Source organism: Salvelinus sp. IW2-2015, linkage group LG31 (genome assembly GCF_002910315.2).
Source record: "Salvelinus sp. IW2-2015 linkage group LG31, ASM291031v2, whole genome shotgun sequence".
Taxonomy (NCBI): Eukaryota; Metazoa; Chordata; class Actinopteri; order Salmoniformes; family Salmonidae; genus Salvelinus; species Salvelinus sp. IW2-2015.
The window spans coordinates 11,526,239-11,539,174 of record NC_036870.1 but is presented as its reverse complement, the minus strand read 5'-3'; the positions used below and the strand labels follow the sequence as shown (position 1 = coordinate 11,539,174).

General features: G+C 44.0%; 1 pseudogene; it reads left to right on the top strand.

The window, feature by feature from the left end:
* LOC111955826 (phosphatidylinositol 4-kinase beta-like) overlaps positions 1-12,936 on the top strand; it is a 35,456-nt pseudogene that overhangs the window by 7,558 nt on the left and 14,962 nt on the right.

The following is a 12,936-nucleotide window of genomic DNA, read 5'->3' as shown; positions in this document are numbered from 1 at the left end:
TATATGTATGGWTGGCTTTGGTAATGAACAGATAGAACGCATCACACTGTACCTTATATTGGTGGAAAGGGATGTGTTCATTTATGCCGCGTTCAAGACAACTGGGAACAAAMAAAAAATTAGCTCCGACTGGAAAAAATAGTTTTAAACGGTCATCTAATTCAGAATTCTGAAGATCACTGACGTCATGATTTGACCTCGTTTCCCGAGTTCCCAGTTGTTTTCAACGCGGCATCAGATTCACTATGTGATAATGCTGGCGTCATCTGTRCTTTTAAATATTTTGAGGCGGATCCGTTGGCTAGAGGTTTCGGATTTGCGCAGCATCAGAATGAGATTTGAGCTGGGGTGCTAGAGTCTTTCCAAATGGAATTACAAATCCAATGGATAGATTGAGACCCTACGATCAAAAAATATTGTCAAGAGGGTAAGTTGTTTATTTATATAACGAATTTACCTAACGTTACAGGGTTCAATTGATATGTGTTGCTCCCGGTCCCAGCTGTGGCTAGTCGTTTTAAGGAATGCTTCCTCTTCCAATCGACGCAGTAGCTATCTAACAATACTAGCTACTAGTTAGCGAGCAAATCAGTCAGAAGCTATGCTTTATTTGTTCTATTTATTGAGTTTAGCAGTATGAATGTATTTGTCCTTTTTAACGATTAGAGGTTGAAGCCAGTGATGTGAAGAATTTACTGTCTAACGCTTGTTGTAGCATTTAGGATCTTCAAGTGTTAGTTAACTAGCTGCTGGGCTAGGCGGCTAGCTAGCCTGGCTCGCGCAGCTAGCTAAGTAGATGGCAAACAATAACTCACGTGACCCAGTTTCTGGTTGTCTATGAAAGCATTAGTTAAAAAATGTAAAGCACGATTGAGACGGAGTATTAAATACAGCTAGGACGCTAGTCATTCTCAGGTGGGCACTGGGCAGTGTTTTATTTTTTATTTTTTTGGTTGTTTGATAGCTAACTAAGCGTTTTGACTGTAACGACAATGGAGTGTTGGCACTCCTTGAAAGCCAATATGTTCTGCTTTACTAGCTACAGTAGTTAGCCATAGTAAATATTAGTTTATTGGCATCGCCTATTCCTCCATGGCTATAGCCATCTGACTTTTAGTTAAAAAGCAATATCGTTGGTGTATGTACTTTTTAAACAACTATGRGCGAAGTAGTTAGGCATGCCGTTTGGGAAGTGCTCCTAACCAGCATCATGACTAACCACGGTAGGATTCAAGTGGTGAGGAAAAGTGTGCATGATACTACWTAACGTTACTCTAGGGTTACCCATGTTCGAGTCGTTGAGAATGAAACGAGGGTTTGCCGGGGGGTTCCCGACGAGATAATGCCAGTTGAGTCACATGATTGATGGTTACCTTTGCGGACTGTTTTGAACTACACGTGCCTCTTGACACTTTATACAAGTTGAAACGTCGCACCAATGTTTATCATTAACGCTCGAGAATTGACTTGTCGCGTTCAAAACAACTGGGCACTCGGAAATCTCCGACCTCAGTGTGTTCAAAAAAACTTGAAGAAAAAAAAAACCTAGCTCCAACTGGGAAAAGTCGATTGAAAGTTAATCAAACTCTCAATTCCAAATCGGAAACCGCTGCATACACCAGTTTCATAGAGGTCGTCATTTGATGCTATCATTCCTCGTAGCTAGGTAAATTAATGATTTTGTCTGGTCATTTGTAACTGAAGAATAGAGTGCATTCTTCTCATTTCCATTTATCATATCCAAACAAACTAATTCACTTCCAGGTGGATTACTTTTCAGTGCCCCAAACATTTCTAATACCAACCCATGTCTCCTAAAAGAGAAGCTGAAAAGGAGCATCGTCAGGATTGTGTTTTATCCAGACAGGACCTCAAGTTCACTGCAAACATTATTTGTATTAGTCTAATACATGGTGACAATGTAACATTTAGTTCAGGCATTGTAGCCCTGCCCATCTGTGTTCAACCTGACACTGAATTTCAAGAGCACTTCCAGACAGTAAGTATAAGGAAGTGTTGTATACCGGCAAGTCTTCAGTATGGATATGGAAGAGTCATTTAAAATAATAAGCCATCCAGTTCTCTTCCTGTTCAGTTGCTTGTTTCTCATGAAAAAGTTCTTACTGGGCTAGACCTACAGTGCATTCGGAAAGTATTCAGACCCCTTGACTTTATCTACATTTTGTTATGTTACAGCCTTATTCTAAAATGTATTAAATTGTCGTCACCCCCCCCCCCCCCCTCAATCTCACACACAGATACCCATGATGCAAAGCAAAAACGGTTGTTTAAACATTTTGCAAATGTGTATATAACAAACAAAAAAACACTCATTTACATAAGTACTCAGTACTTTGTTGAAGCACCCTTTCCTGCGATTATAGACTCGAGTTTTCTGGGGTATGACGCTACCAGCTTGACACACCTGTATTTGGGGAGTTTCTCCCATTCTGTGCAGATCCTCTCAAGCTCTGTCAGGTTGGATGGGGAGCGTCGCTGCACAGCTATTTTCAGGTCTCTCCAGAGATGTTCGATCGGGTTCAAGTCCGGGCTCTGGCTGGGCCACTCAAGGATATTCAGAGACTTGTCCCGAAGCCACTCCTGCGTTACGGTCGTTGTCCTGTTGGAAGGTAAACCTTCACCTCAGTCTGAGGTGCTGTGGAGCAGGTTTTCCTCAAGGATCTCTCTGTACTTGACACTTGGCATTCAGGCCAAAGAGTTAAATCTTGGTTTCATCAGACCAAAGTACTCTCAGACCATGGTCTCATGGACAGAGTCCTTTAGGTGCCTTTGGCAAACTCTAAGTGGGCTGTCATGTGCCTTTTTTACTGAGTGGCTTCCGTCTTTCACTCTACCATAAAGGCCTGATTGGTGGAGTGCTGCAGAGATGGTTGTCCTTCTGGAAGGTTCTGTCAGAGGGACCATCGGGTTCTTGGTCACCCACCTGACCAAGGCCCTTCTTCCCAATTTGCTGTTTGGCCGGGCTGCCAGCTCTAGGAATAGTCTTGTTGTTTCCAAACTTCCATTTAAGAATGATGGAGGCCACTGTGTTGTTGGGGACCTTTAATGCTGCAGACATTATTTGGTACCCTTCAATTGATCTGTGCCTCGACACTATCCTGTCTCGGGGAGCTCTACGGACAATTCCTTCAACCTCATAGCTTGGTTTTTGCTCTGACTTGCACTGTCAACTGTGGGACTTTATATAGACAGGTGTGCCTTTCAAAGTCATGTCAAATCAATTGAATTTACCACAGGTGGACTCCAGTCAAGTTGAAGAAACATCTCAAGGATGATCAATGGAAACAGGATGTGCAATTTCTAGTCTCATAGCAAAGGGCCTGTTTATTTTTTATACATTTGCTAAAATTTCTAAACCTGTTTTCACTTTGTCATTGTGGTGTAGATTGGTAAGGACAAACAATTTAATCAATTTCAGAATAAGGCTGTAACGTAACAATGTGGAAAAAGTCAAGGGGTCTGAATACTTTCGAATGCACTGTATATGGACAAGCTGCCTTCTGGAGATGTGTGTTGGAGGGTCTTTGTTGATTTGACGACACAACCACACATTCCAACTCTAAAAGAGCATGATAGATCATTCTGTTTATTCAATGTACGTATTCTAAAAGCTGGGGGATGTTCTTGGTGAAGTCATAATGTGTGAGAGATCGTGATTTGAACCAGTGCCAGATTACTCACTCCCCCGCTATAGCAGAGAAACTTTACCGTCTGTGCTGTGATGGAAAGACTGAAGTGTGCAACTGATCCTGCTGGTCACAGTTTCGGAGAGCGAGCGAGACGCCAATCAGTGTCATTGTGCCACTACCTCATTAAATAATACATCGGGAGAGGGGAGAGGTAGGGCTTTGTGCGCTTGATATTCCACCCCACTGACACACTGACTGCCCTTCCTGTTGTTTTCACTGTCCAGTAGCCGCTCTATAGAAATTAAATCGGAAAACTAATTAAAGATGGAAATGCAGGCTGATATCTCCTGTCACACCTGCTGGAAATGCCTTRACTTGTGGTAGTGACATTTTAGAGTATATGTACAAGCTTGTGTATGTTATTGGGTCAGTGGAAGGGTCATTTACCAGCAAGTTTTTATATGCTGTTTGTTTAAGGGGTGATAATTCTGTGTACAGCTCTAGATTTCTGATAACCGAGGGTCGGAGTTCAGGAGGGAAAGACGGCAAATGGGCTCCTGCTGCTACATCGCTGGTTGGTCAGTCCAATTAGGTCAGATGTCGTTAGTGTTTGGAGTGAGAGATTTTTCACCATTGATCTAATTGGTAACAGTGAAATGCAAACATTTTAGGGAACATCCCGCATTTCACTCCAGCCTTTACCACCCAACCACAACAATGATAAAGGCCATTCAGGCCGGCATACAGTGACTATTTGTGCACAACATGTTAAGTGGCCACATTTTAAATAAGCTTGAAGGCCAGGCTGTACTGCCATGGTCTGTCCTGCAAATATCTCAAGCCCAGTTGGCAGTTGTCATATTTTCCTTAAAAGAGATGGAGATGCCAGCACGAATACTCTCAATTATCAAGTGCACATTTTCCTCAAACCCTTGGTCTYGTAAATAACCTTCTCACTGCCTTAATTAACTATGTCAAGTTCTCTCACACACACACAGACTTGATGCCATAAAGGGAGAAGTTGTTGGCTCTGTTCGTGCCTGTGCTGTATGACTCGCTCTGTGGAGCAGCAGCTGTGTAGAGGAAGAGCGGTGGCAGACGCCCACCCCTACAGCCTCCAAAACCCCACACCTGGAAGCCATCGTCCCACCCCTGCCTGACAGGGCCCCGGTGGGCCTGGAGGAGCCGGCATGGGCTCATTACGTCAGTCATCTGTGTTTTATTAATCGTGACCGTGCATCATCTGGGTTGTGTTTTACAGTTGGCTGAGTTTGAAATCATTACAACCACTCAGAGCCTCGTCAAAGTGCTAATCATTTTTTTCAATTGCTGAAAACATTTACTTCCTGAAATTCCACCTAAAGAATTTCTGATTGTGTCAACTGGCGTATCGGTAATGAAATCGGAACATCAAGCACATCCCACAAGAATGAGTCATGTTCTAGTTTACAGCTTGTAAAGTCAGTTAAACATTTATCTGAATAAATATTAGGTAGGCCTATCCCATGTCTCTTAGCCATTTAAAACATTTTAAGAGCTTTCCTTGCTATAATAACATTTGTGGATACACACTGACCTCCATTGATATCAGTGCTTTGGGCACGTGTCACCATTAATTGATACTCTAGGCCTTTATGCAAGGGAAAGTTAATCTCCATTGTGTGCTAATCTCAGATCAGCTTCTTAAACAACATTTGTGGGGTTGATTAATTAGGCTTGGCCTAGACTATACCTTTGACTCTTTAAGCTGTGGTAATAGGAACAGGCTTAGCGTAATGGCACAATGTGTTTTTGGGGCCTGGAATGGGTGTCAGAAGCAGCAGATCAGAATATTGTATCGTGGTCTGTTTTAATGTGTAGGCTAAACACACACTGAGAGGGAAGTAGATTACTTGTGTGTTTTTTGTTCTCAAGTTGAGGCTGGAATGGCAATGTGTATTCTACAAACTGTTCAGCATCAGTGCCCGATTCTCTGACACAGCAGGGACGGGACCTCTCCACAACATAATCAGATCTGGTGATGGTCAGAGGATCAGGATGTCTTACAAGTGAACTGTACCTGAGAGTGAGCAAGGCCACATGCTCAATCTTAATAGGTCCACAACCCAATGAAACCTATGAGAGCTACAGCATATGCTCATTTTAATAGGTGTAGGAACCTGAGCCATATGCTGTTAGGTCTTCAGTGACTGCCTTTTAAATAAAACAATTATAGAGAGCAATACACATATGTAGTCAGGGCTACATGCTTTCAAGGAGGATTGTTCACCTGAAAGAGCTAGCTAAGCTACGCAACATGCATTCTAAAAGGGACTCGGAGGTAGACGACTCCAAATGCCTTTTGAAAGCAGGCGCCATTCTTATTCTAAAAAGTGAAACATGCTTCAAGTCTACTTGATCAAACCTTTAATCCAACCGACGATCTACTCCAGAGGTTTGGGTGATTGTGGAAGTCAGAGGTCCACTTTCAGTTGGTGACGTGAACATTTGCGAAACCTTAAAGGTACTGATAAAGGCAAACATGCAGGGCTGTATCTTTTATTTCACTGTTGCTCAAGCCTGTGGTATTCATAGGGGACTATCGCGCACATGTAATTTAAAGCCCTGTCGCTGACTGCATGCCGAAACCTGTTGAATGACACGCATGTGATAGATTCCCATGAAACCAGTTTTAACCATGGCAGTAGCAAATTCAGTTAGAAAACCAAGATGCCTAGTTTATGGCACTTTGCCTTATTTTAAACACATTTTACATTTTCGTCAGATTTTTTTTGTACGCTTCACCCCCAAGTTCACATTACCGAAATCTGTCTAAAAGGCCTAGTTTTAAAAGGCCTGATGGTTTCTTTCTGGAAATATGTTTACTTTGGTCCCTCAAGTGGTTCTCATGCTTTAATAGCCCCCCCCCCCCCTTGAATCCCCCAAAAGACTTGCCTATTAGCTAGTTTTTAAAGGCGAAACCTTAGTTTTAGTAGAGAAATTCTATGGAAAGTGCCAATCTCCCTGTTTGCTGAAAATGACCAGCAATTTGTCATGACATTTCTATACATGAATGATGGACACACAATGAATGTGAAATCTTGAGCTATCAAATACTTTTCCAGACTTTCTGAATGGAAATGCTGTCGTGGACACTATCACATCAGTGCAATAAAGCATTCATCTAGTCCCCTTCAAGCAATGAGGGGAATCTGCCTGGTTATGTAACGCTCTAATCCTTTGCCTCCCAGAGGGAATTGGAAAGGGCCTCAAGCACATCTGTGAGGCTTGTGTCATTGGCTCAGACTCGTTCTAGGAAATCTTGGGAGTGCAGCTGCGTGGAGTACTGTGTTTGTCACATCTTTTGACTTGGTTATGGCAGGAGTGTGATCATGGATGTCTGGAGAACCGACCTTGTGACCCAGTAGATCTTATGCTGATTGGAAATGCAAGCTTTGTGACTTGATTTTGGTAAATGTACTGGAATAGATTAAAATGTTTAATACTTGGTCATGGAGAGAGGCACCCGTCTTATAGTGAACAAAAATATAAACGCAACATGTAAAGCGTTGGTTTCATGAGCTGAAATAAAAGATCCCAGTATTTTTCCATACGCTAAAAAAGCTTATTTCTCTCATTTTGTGCACAAATTTGTTTACATCACTGTTAGTGAGCATTTTTCCTTTGCCAAGATAATCCATCCACCTGACAGGTGTGGCATATCAAGAAACTGATTAAACAGAATGATCATTACACAGGTGCACCTTGTGCTGGGGACAAAAGGCAACWAAAATTTGCAGTTTTGTCAACACAATGCCACAGATGTCTCAAGTTGAGGGAGCGTGCAATTGGCATGCTGACTGCAGGAATGTCCACCAGAGATGTTGCCAGAGAATTTTATGTTCATATCTCTAGTATAAGCCGCTTCCAATGTTGTTTTTAGAGAATTTGTCAGTACGTCCAACCGGCCTCACAACCACAGACCACATGTAACCACGCCAGCCCAGGACCTCCACATCCGGCTTCTTCACCTGTGGGATCGTCTGAGGGAAGGGGTGGGGGGAGTGCTGAGGAGTTTGTAATAAAGCCCTTTTGTGGTGAAAAACTAATTCTGATTGGCTGGGCCTGGCTCCCCAGTGGGTGGGCCTATGCCCTCCCAGGCCCACCTATGACTGTGCCCCTTTTCAGTCATGTGAAATCCATAGATTAGTGCCTGCTGAATTTATTTCAGTTGATGACTTCCTTTTTATGTGAATTGTAACAGTAAAATTGTTGGAAATGTTGTGTTTTTAAAAATATTTTTGTTCAGTATATAGTCCAGATAGTAGTTTGCTCTTTGGGAAATGTTAATTGAGCCATTCAGTTAAATATTTAATAAAATAAAAAAATGAATGTATGACTTCAAGAGCTAGCCTAAAGCATAACTTCAAGAATCAATCTGATGTTATGAATACACGCTAGTTTTTCCCTGTCTGTACACTGGTCTCTTGATTCACTGACTTCTCTCTCCTTCTCCCAGGTTCAACTGCCACCATGGCTGAAATGGAAGTGGCTATCTCCCCTGCCCAGATCGAGACACTTCACCTCAGCCCCTCGCTGTCCTCCACCTCTACATTTTCCTGCCCTTCCTCACCTGGATCCTCTTCTTCCTCATCCTCCTGCTCGGACTGCTCCTCGGACTGCCCCAACCAGCACCAGTCCTCCTCCAGTCCCAGAAGCTCCAGCCCCAGTGGCTGCAGCAGCGGCAGCGATGGCATGCGGGGCTGCAGCCCTCCTTTGGACATCATATCTGAGGACGCTATAGAGCTGGACCTGGTCATTGACCCTGAAGTGGCCCTGAAGGCTTGCCAGGAGGTCCTGCAGAATGTCAAACTCCTGAAGGTTGAGGAAGAACCAGAGTTGTTGGAAAAGTGCAGCCCGCAAAGGCGGCTGCCCAATGGAACAGTATACTTGGAGCCTTTCGACACGGGTTCGATTAAAGAGGAGGAAGAACAGCATGATCCTCTACAACAAATAACGCTACCATGCCCTCTGTCACAACAGCCTTGTGACACAGGTTCCATTAAAGAGGAGGAAGAGAGTGATGCTCTTCGACATATTCCCTGTGACACAGGTTCGATTAAAGAGGAGGATGAAGAGGAGGAAGAAAAGCGTGATCCTCCCCGACAAATTATTCCGACATGCCCTCAGTCGCAACAACAGAATGGCGACCAGTCCTCCGCAGCAGCCAAGCAGTCCTTGCTTTTACGGTTATTTGAGTCTAAGCTCTTCGACGTCTCCATGGCCATCTCCTACCTGTACAAGTCCAAAGAGCCCGGCGTCCAGGCCTACATTGGCAACCGCCTCTTCAGCTTCTCGGACGACGACGTGGACTTCCACCTGCCCCAGCTGCTCAACATGTACGTCCACATGGACGAGGATATGGGCGACGCCATCCGGCCCTACGTGGTGCACCGCTGCCGCCAGAGCATTGCCTTCTCCTTGCAGACGGCATGGCTGCTCGGCGCCTACTCCTCCGACATGCACATCTCTACCCAGCGCCACTCGCGCGGCACCAAGCTGCGCAAGCTAATCCTCTCCGACGAACTAAAGCCCCACTCAGCTTCTAAAGGTGTGGATCAAGCTGGTGTTGCAGCCGCCAGCCCTGGGCTGCGGGACGGTGCTCGGATTCACCAGCGGCATGCCGTGGAGCCGTCCCCGGCTCCCGACAGCCAAATCATCCCCGCCAATGCCTACCTCTCGCCTTCCAAGCGGACACACCAGCGTTCTAAGTCGGACGCCACGCATTGCACGAGCCTGGCGACTAGCCTCAAGAGAACAGCCAGCAACCCCAAGGTGGAAAGGGGCTACGATGAGGTGAGGGCCTTAACACTCGCTCCTCTTTTTGTGACAAAAAGATGTTATCTGAGTTGGAGAGTATAGAAGATGTTAATTTTAATCATGTCTTCAATAGGCCTGTTGCCTACATGTTCTTTGTTAATAGTCACTATAGATGATCGAGCAGAGTAAACCCTGTGTGGATTTTAGTTGAGGAATCTGAGCCCCTACTCTGCTTACCAAGTTTTTCTCCATCTGTGTGTCAGTAGTAAATGTGTGTCCAACATAACACTTGGATCCAGCAAGTTAAATTTTGTTAAACTACACTGGATCGTGGCAGATCAGCAAGACTTTTATTCGCAGGTGCAGTGTTTGCTTGCGACTTACAGCATTGTCTTCCATGCCTCACAATAATATTACTTGTGGYAAAACTGTTCTGTCAAAATGGAACATTCTTTGGGACACAGGCTTACACATTTTGGATCTTCAGGAGCACTATTCCAGCTCTTTCTATGGTCTAGCCAGACTACCCTCAGTCTAACTAATAAAGAAGGGGGTGGGGTTAGGTAGCATCTGTCCCACATCTCCAGAGTTCCCTCCCTATTGTTTTGGATGTGCAGTCTACTCCCTCTTCTTTTTGGCTGGACTTCTCAGCCAGATTGCTCTGCAGCTGGTGTCAGAGGTTGGAGTGAGTTTGAGTCCCTCCCGAATGGAGCGCTTGTTGTAAAAATGGGTCACTTTCTATTGTTGCTGATATTCGACTGTTTACCAGATGCTATTGTGAGTATGTTTGTGTGTTGAGGAAGGATTTGTCAGTTGACCAGGGATATGGGCCTTGTGGTAAACCACATGAAAGCCATGCCTCTTGGTTGGAAGAGATACTATCAAATAGTGTGGTTTCCTTGTGAGTGCACAGGGAAAGAATGTCAGGGATAGTGTTTATCTGCTTCCCCTTTCTGGCCTTTCTGTCTCGCTTGACTGTCTGAACTGAAATCTGGCTTGCAGCCTTCTTCCATCTCATCAGGGGATCAGTTATTTTATGAGAAAGACGGAACAATGTCCTGGACCAGAGCAGAGAGATGGTCACACTCCCTCTCCTCTCGTTTTATATATTTTACTCTCCTCTCACTTCCACCCCTTCTTTTAAATGTTTTTTATATACTTTCTGGGCAAGTGGACTCTCCCAGACATCTTGCCGGGTTATGAATTTCTCCCTACTTCCAATGTTCCCTCTTACCTCTAGTCTCTCTCGCTCTGCTGCCTTTTTTCATTGTTTTTTTGTTCCCGTTTTTGTCATCCTTTTTTAATATCCCCTAACCCGCCCTCTCAGCTAATATCCTTTCCTTCTTTCACTGTCCCTCACTCTGTTTTCCTCCTCTCCCTTCACCAGTTGTGCCTGCATCAAACCTCCCCGCTGGGATTTTGGGTGCTCAGTGATCCATGTCGGTGCTCTGTGAAGACTCCTGTAGAGCAGGTGGAGCCCAATAACYATCCACAGAACACAACCAACACCACAAAGGAGTTCAAGGGCGCATCACTCTATTGACTCTGGTCTTTAGGATGTATGAGCAAAGATGGGCAGAAACTGCATCTCCAAGAAATCCCTGTCGTGCTGAACTGTGCTTGTGCAGGCCGTCAAATCAAAGGCACTCCTTCGATATAACATTTTTGATGAAATTAAAAACGTGTCAGTCTCACAAGGTTATAGTAATGACAGTTTGCGCTACTTAAGACATTGGCTCGAATCTATATTTTGCGTTTGAGAAAATTAATAATTAAGGATGCATTTTTTTGCTTCTCCCATTGACTTGCCAAACCCCGGTCTGCTTCGCAAGCGTTCCCGGAATCTCGCAATGTTGCGCCTCTGGGTTTAGAAACTGATCACTAGTTGGATGGCAAGCAGTCCATTTTGCTTTGATAAATACCGTACTGATAGTCCTTATTGATGAGGCTTCACTCGCCATCTTGTTAGTCTTGAGCTGTGTTGAAATACTCATGCTAACCGCACTATTTGTGACAAAATGAGTATGTAGTACGCTTATTTGTCATAGGAGGAATATAGTTAGTATGCCAAAAGTTCCCGGATGTCGTACTACAATTYCCAAAATTTGAAGTATACAAGCAGTGGTCCATAATGCAATTCTCTAGAAAATGGGCGTAGCTTTACAACAATTTCAGATGAGAAGAAAATGGTMGAAAATATACAGTAAAAGTACGACGAGAGCGGATACATTTTCTGCTTTTAAGAACATGTTGAGCAATGTAATAAGCTTGAAACTATGTCTAAAGACTGTTCACACCCTGTGGAAGACATAGGAAAAGGAATCTGGTTGATATCCCTTTAAATGGAGGAAAGGCAGGCAATGGAACAGGGATTTTTCAAAATAAGAGGCACTTCCGGGTTGGATTTCCTCAGGTTTTCGCCTGCAAAATCAGTTCTGTTATACTKACAGACAATATTTTGACAGTTTTGGAAACTATTTTCTATCCTAATCTGTCAATTATATGCATATTCTAGCATCTGGGCCTGAGAAATAGGCAGCTTACATTGGGAACGTTATTTTTCAAAACATAAAAATACTGCCCTCTAGCTTCAAGAGGTTAAAGAAGGATTTTTAAGCCCTGAGACAATTGAGACACGGATTATGTGTGTCATTCACAGGGTGAATGGGCAAGACAAGAWTTAAGTGCCTTCGACCGGGGTATGGTAGTAGGTGCCAGGCACACCGGTTTGTGTCAAGAACTGCAACACTGCTGGGTTTTTCCACACTCAACAGTTTCCTGTGTGTATCAAGAATGGTCCACCACCCAAAGGACATCCAGCTAACTTGACAAATCTGMGAAGCATTGGCATCAACATGGGCCAGCATACCTTTTCGACACCTTGTAGAGTCCATGCCCTGACGAATTCAAATCAAATGTATTCATAAAGCCCTTTTTACATCAGTCGATGTCACAAAGTGCTATACAGAAACCCAGCATGAAACCCCAAACGGCAAGCAATGCAGATGAATTGAGGCTGTTCTGAAGACAAAAATGGGGGGTGCAACTCAATATTAGGGAGGTTTTGTACACTCAGGGTATGTCCACCATTTTGAGCCACGCTTTAATGTGAGTGGGACGCCCCCGCAGTGCAGTTTGGGTGGGTGTTGCATAACGGTGCTTTTGTTTACAGTCTGGGCTTAGCTGTCAGTGTCCAGCATGCCCCCTCTGCCTCACTACTTCCCTCTTCCTGTACCCCCTGTGTAGTCTTGGCAACAAAGCTGCTGGGCTGGGGCACTGTGTTTGATTCGGATAGCTCTTTTATTTTCTTTTTCCGGAGTGGTATTAAATGTAAAATACATTAGAAGTTTAACTATAGATGCAGCTGTCGCTTTACACATGATTGTAGGTTATATATACAAGTACCAGTCAAAAGTTTGGACACCTARTCATTCCAGGTTTTCTTTATTTTTACTCTTTACTACATTGTAGAATAATAGTGAAGACA